This window comes from Rhinolophus ferrumequinum, chromosome 15 (genome assembly GCF_004115265.2).
Source record: "Rhinolophus ferrumequinum isolate MPI-CBG mRhiFer1 chromosome 15, mRhiFer1_v1.p, whole genome shotgun sequence".
NCBI classification, from domain to species: Eukaryota; Metazoa; Chordata; class Mammalia; order Chiroptera; family Rhinolophidae; genus Rhinolophus; species Rhinolophus ferrumequinum.
In genome coordinates, this window is record NC_046298.1 from 46,719,745 (window position 1) to 46,726,114 (window position 6,370).

Genomic DNA, 6,370 nt, shown 5'->3' on the forward strand with positions numbered 1-6,370 from the left:
ATAGGAATTTGCTGCGGGCCAATTAACAATGGATTGCGGACCGCAGTTGGCCCGCGGGCCACAGTTTTGACACCCCTGCTCTAAATATTCCTTTATTTGCAGGTTTGCAACCTCCTTCAAACTATTGTTTACTCCGGCCTAATTAATGGGATGCTGTGGAATGCATAGTTACACTGTGACGGCTCCAGTGATGGATGGCCTTCAATTTAGAGACTGGAGATGCCCTTTCATCCCCGTTAAAAGGGTGAATGCTTCCCTTCAGAGTCTCACCCACTGTGAATGCCTCATGCCGTCCAGCTTGAGGATACGACCCCGGTTCCCAGAAGATGCCCCAACCCCAGTGCCTAGATCTTCCTCAGCTTTCTGTGTGTAATGTGTGTCCACAGCACGATTGGGCCAATGGCACAGACACCCTCAGTTGTCATCCTATCTATCAGGTAAGCTTATCAGATCCCCCACGGACCTGACAGTCAGCCTAGCATCCTCCTTCCCACCTGGGGTGCGTGGGCAGGTCTCCTGGAGGTCACAACTTTCCACACCATGCAAGTGTGATGAGCCAGCTTCCCCAGGTTGACAGGACTCGGTTACATTAGGTGGGGACATCACATCAAAAGATGTGGGTCCTGCCTGCCTCCTACAGAGGCGTGGGTCCCGCCAAGACCACGTGAGGGGTTATTGCGACTGTAATGCAGTGATTGACCTTGTACAAATAGATGGTTGGAGAGCCACCCATAATGCTGTGTTCCGTGTCTACAGACCTATCCTGGGGCAGGTGAGGCACCGCAAAGGTGAACTACAGTAGTAACTCGGTTTTCAGACGTCTCCGTTGACGAACATTTCAGTTTACCAACGCCGTAAACCCGGAAGTAAATGTTTCGGTTTTCGAACACGCCTCGGAAATCGAACATGTCACACGCCTTCCGCTGAGTGCAAGATCCTGAGGCCTAGCTGTCAGCTGTTGAGTCCTGAGTACCGGCGCAACCCGGTGACTGTGTGCAGTCAGTCTGTACTCATCAATCTCCTCTCAGGAGCACTCTTGCAACCAATTTGTTTTTGTGACTGTGTGGAACCCAGTGCATCAATCTGTGTTCATCTAACTCAGGGGTGTCCAAACTGCGGCCTGCAGGCCAACTGCGGCCCACGATCCATTTTTTATTGGCCCGCAGCAAATTCCAAAAGTATATTTAGTTAAATAAACCAGGTGAGGCAATATGTACTTCACCTCGAGTGAGTGGCCTGGCTGTTTGTGTATTTTACCGATTATGTCCCTTGGTGAAAAACGTTGAAAAAAGTTTGGACACCCCTGAATTCTAACCTAAGTAGCCCTCTTGCAACCAATTTGTTTTTGTGACTGTGTGCAATCAATCTGTGTTCAGGTCACCTCAGGAGCCCTCTGCCAATCACCCCTCGCTGTGAGAAATGGATGAAAGCTGCAAAGCCAAGAGAATCATTAACAGAACAACAATAGAGGTGAAGAAGGAAATTATTTTCAAACATGAAAGTGGTGTCCGTGTGTATGATCTGGCAACGCAGTTTGGTATTGCCAAATCTACAATTAGTACCATCTTAAAAAATAAAGAAGCCATTAAAGGAGCCAATGTTGCAAGAGGTGTTAAAACACTTACAAGACAAAGAACACAGACAATTGAAGAAGTGGAAAAATTGCTTTTCATAGGGATAAATGAAAAACAGTTGGCCTGTGACAGCATTTCTGAGAGCATAATTTGTGAAAAAGCTTTATATTTGCATGCTGACCTCATCAAAACCACCCCTGGAATAAGTACTAAGAGTGATATTTTCAAGGCAAGTAGAGGGTGGTTTGAAAAGTTGAAGAGGAGAAGTGGCATACACGATGTGGTGAGACAAGGTGAAGCTGCCAGTGCCAACAAAGAAGACGCCGCCCAATTTGTTTTGGAATTTAAAGATTATGTAGAGGCAGAGGGCTTCCTTCCCCAACAAGTTTTCAACTGTGATGAGACAGGCCTCCTTTGGAAGAAAATGCCAAAGAGGACCTACATAACAAAGGAGGAGAACTCATTGCCAGGACACAAGTCCGTGAAAGACAGGCTAACCCTTCTATTTTGTGGGAATGCAAGTGGGGATTTTAAGTTAAAGCCTTTGCGAGTCTACCATTCTGGGAACCTCAGGCTATTTAAAAAAAAACAATGTCATGAAAACCAAATTGCATGTGATGTGGAGGGCAAACAGCAAAGCTTGGGTAACCAGGCAATTTTCCATTGAGTGGGTTCATGAAGTGTTCGGGCCAAGTGTAAAACAATACCCCCAAGTCAAACATCTTCCAATGAAGTGCCTGCTTGTTATGAGTAATGCTCCAGCGCACCCCCCAGGCTGGGAGGACGAGTTCAGTTTTATCAACGTAAAGCTTTTGCCCCCCAACACAACTCCCCTCATCCAGCCCATGGACCAGCAGGTCATATCTAATTTTAAGAAGGTTTACACCAAAGCACTGTTCCAAAGGTGCTTTGAGGTGACCTTGGGCACAGAGCTAACCCTCAGAGAGTTCTGGAAGAATCATTTCAATATCCTACATTGCTTACATCTCATAGACAAAGCATGGAGGGATGTGTCTCACAGAACAATGAGGTCAGCATGGAAGAAACTGTGGCCAGACGCTGTCCCTGAACGTGTATTGGAGGGTGTTGAAGAGGATGCTCCTGTCGTTGAGGATGTTGTGTCTCTGGGAAAGTCCATGGGCTGGGAAGTGAGTCGTGATGTTGAAGGAGTCAATGGAGGACCACAGACTGAGCTCATCACAGAAGAACTTCAGCACCTTCTGACGGAGCAGCAACAGGCGGCCATTGAGGAATTGTCTTCGGAGGAGGAGGGAAGAGACAGTGTTTCTACTGCACTGATCAAAGAAATGTGTGCAAACTGGGTTGAAGTGCAAGTCTTTATTGAAAAATACCACCCTGATAAAGCTGCTGTAAGTCATTCCACTGACACTTTCAATGATCATGCTACGTCTCACTTTAGACAAATTTTAAAACATCGGAAAAAGCAAATGTCAATTGAAAAATTTATAGTGAGGAAAAGATCCAGTGAGTGTAAACCAGGTGTCAGTGGTGTAAATAAATCAAGGGAAGGAATGGCAGGAGAAGAGTCACCTTCAGTGATTATGGAAGAGGGCTACAGAACACCTGAGCAACACTCACCTATTGTGATTATGGAAGAGGACCACAGAACACCTGAAGAACAGTCACCTATTGTGATTACTGAAGGGGACCCCCCATCCAAACCAAGACTATCATCATTGCAGGTAAGAAAAATTTACATCTTCATTTTTATTATCTACAATACTATTTTTACATTGTGTTGATTATTGCTTTTACAGTACAGTATATTGTGTTTATTGCCTTCATTGTGTATCATTTTATGGATCTATGGCACCATTAGGTAGTAAAATTCATGCTAAATTACTGATTTAGGGGTTGATTTTAAAGGTCTGGAATGGATTAATCCATTTTGCGTTGCTTTCCATGGGAAACCATGCCTCGGTTTTCAAACGTTTCAGAACTCTTTCAAACAGTCTTCCGGAACGGATTATGTTAGAAAACTGAGATAGCACTATACATTAAACTACTCTTTTGTGGAGAAATTGAGGCATATCTATTTGAAATTTCTAATGTTAATTCATAGTGAAAGGACATTTTGAAGTAAAACAATGTAAGGGGACAAAAGGAATCATGGAAGTTGAGAATGTGGGGTGTATCGGTTGTTGAGGGGATAAGGGAGGAAAGGGGGTCAAGGGAATGAAGGGGATAACGGGATTGGGGGATGGCAAAGGAGGGTACAGCCAAGGTGGTAAAAGTCACAGAAACCTTAATGCCTGTGAAGGTTTAGAGAACACAGAGATGGAAGGGAGACACTTGGTTGTGAATGGAGTCTCAGGGGGGTTAGTTTTCCAAATAGAAATAAACGGTGGGACATGATGAGACAAAGTGGGTGGAAGGAGAAGGGAGCTGGGAGAATAGTGGCATCAGTGGGATAACAGGCCCAGGAGCAAGGGTCAAGGATTGTAGGGTTTGGGGTAGTGGCCTCAGGGTTATGGGAGCTGGGGACACCTGACATCATGGTGGGTGCACGTGAGGGTGTTTGGACATTGAGGACACCGGAAATGCACTGAAGTCATTGGAATGGGCTGGGGAAGGATAGAGCTCAAGGGGAAGGGAAGGTATGGATGAGGGAGGCTTTGGGGTGATGGGAGGTAAGATGGGGTGGGCTGAGCGTTCTGGGGCCAGGGGGACAGAAATTTCATAAGGATGGATGTCTCAAGTGCACTGGATAGAGGAAGAGAACAATAGAAGAAGTGAAAAATATAGAAGTCTAGAACAGTTATTTGGAGAGGTGAGGTCTAGGGGATGGCCAAAGGTGACTGGGGTGGGGCAACTGAGGTCACAATAGAGGACACAGGTAGAGGGAGGGAAGGGATGGAAGTGGAGAAGAGGAGGTTGCAGGAGGAAGACTGAAGGTCATTAATTTATATTCCCATTCATTAGTTCTAATTTGCTTTTGATTCACAATTCAATTGTGAGAAGTTCTGAATTTCAGTCCATGAGGCAGTACCTTCACTTATAGAAAACATGCCTAGGAATCCCTTTATTTGAATATACAGTAGAGAACTCGGTGAGCAGTGAGCCACAAATTTAGTCTCTCTTTTGGGGATACCAGTCCCAAGGTGTGACGATGGAGGGTCATACAAAAACCATGCAAAGAAAATAAATTGTGCTTGCAATCTGAATGGTCCTGGAAGTCAATTTTCACGTACAGGCTGTAGATAAGTGCCCATGTCTGCTAAAAACCTCGATTTTGACCTTGTGAGACCCTAGAGATCCTACCAAGCTTACTAGACTTCTAACTTATAAATTGTAGGATGTTGGATTAAGCTGTTAAATGTTATCTTATGGCCATGACAGAAAACTACTACATAAAGAAAAAAATGTTTGATAATTATTTTAAAAAAGGTTATAAAATATGAAAGTAGAAAAAATGTAAATAAGTACAAGTTCCCAGTAATTACCTCACAATCAATTATTTTATCTCCAGAAGTAACAGCTTTCATCCGTTGGAGATGTATCCTCCTTCTTATACAATTTTCAGAGTGTATCTGAGATTCAAATTGAAATTTCATAATATATGTACATATGCATACACATGCACACATGAAAAAAACCAGAATGTCACTTCAAAATATGCCTCTTTGACATAAAAATTATTTTGAGCTGAAGGTGATTGAAAAGTAGTACAGATAAAAAGAAATCCCCCTTTACTGCCTAAAGGCAGGAAATAAATTCTCCATTTTCTGGAGACAGACTTTTACCATCCCAGAGATGGCACCAGAGGAATCTGCAAACAAAAATGTTAAACTAACCCTTATAAGGACTACCCAGCTACACTGACTCTAAGCTTCTCCCCCACCACTTCTGCCCCACCCCCCCCCACTCCGGTTCAAGCCATTGTTCCTCAGTCTAGTTGTGTAGGACACAGCTCCCTGGCCCATGTTGGTATTATGAGCCTTATGCTCCCCCCGGGTTAAGGCAGTTGGTCGCTGGTCATCACTTAGCCTCTCACAGCAGCTCACCGCAGGGCAGCTCTCCCCGGCTGCCAGCCACTCATGGCAGCACACAGCAGCTCACGCCGACCTCTGGCTGCTCACAGCAGCCCAGCTCCAGGGAGAGCCGTTGTTCACAATCTTAGCTGTAGAGGGCGCAGCTCACTGGTCCATGTGGGAATCAAACCGGCGACCTCAGTGTTAGGAGCACAGTGCTTCAACCACCTGAGCCACTGGGCCGGCCCTAATGTATTTTAAACAGTTTTTCTCTGAGGCAACCTAGGGAGTAAGCAAGCCTCTCCCTCAGAACTTTGAGTTATTCTCGGCCATGAGGTAATTTGTTTATTTGTGCATTTTCCTAATCCTGGTCAACACAGACAGATGCCACATCCTGCCTGCATCCTGACGGGACCTGATTATGAAATGGTCACCTTCTGCACCAATGTCCCAGGGCCCTACCCCATCGGCAGTGGGAACCGTGGTACCAGCACATGCCCATGTTGACCTGTCACAAAGGGAATTTTCAGTAATTGCACATCAATGGTTCAAATGGTTCACGGTGTCAATCCTTCATGCCATATAAGATGCCAGGACAGATATTGTGAAGAGCAGGCTCTCGGGTATGAGAAGACACCCTAAGGACTGGCCTGTACTTTCATTAGACGGGGAAAACAAAGTCATTGAAAACAAATTTGTTTTCAGAAGTAGAGCAGTAAAGGTTTGCAAATTCTAAATACATGGCATTTCAGTAAGAAAAGCGCACACAGCCTCAGCCCCAGGAAGGAACGCTTACCCCACAAG

General features: G+C 45.1%; 1 pseudogene; it reads right to left on the bottom strand.

Moving 5' to 3' along the window:
* LOC117035416 (vomeronasal type-1 receptor 4-like) overlaps window positions 1-6,068 on the bottom strand; it is a 32,794-nt pseudogene extending 26,726 nt beyond the window's left edge.
* Between the last annotated feature and the right edge of the window lie 302 nt (window positions 6,069-6,370).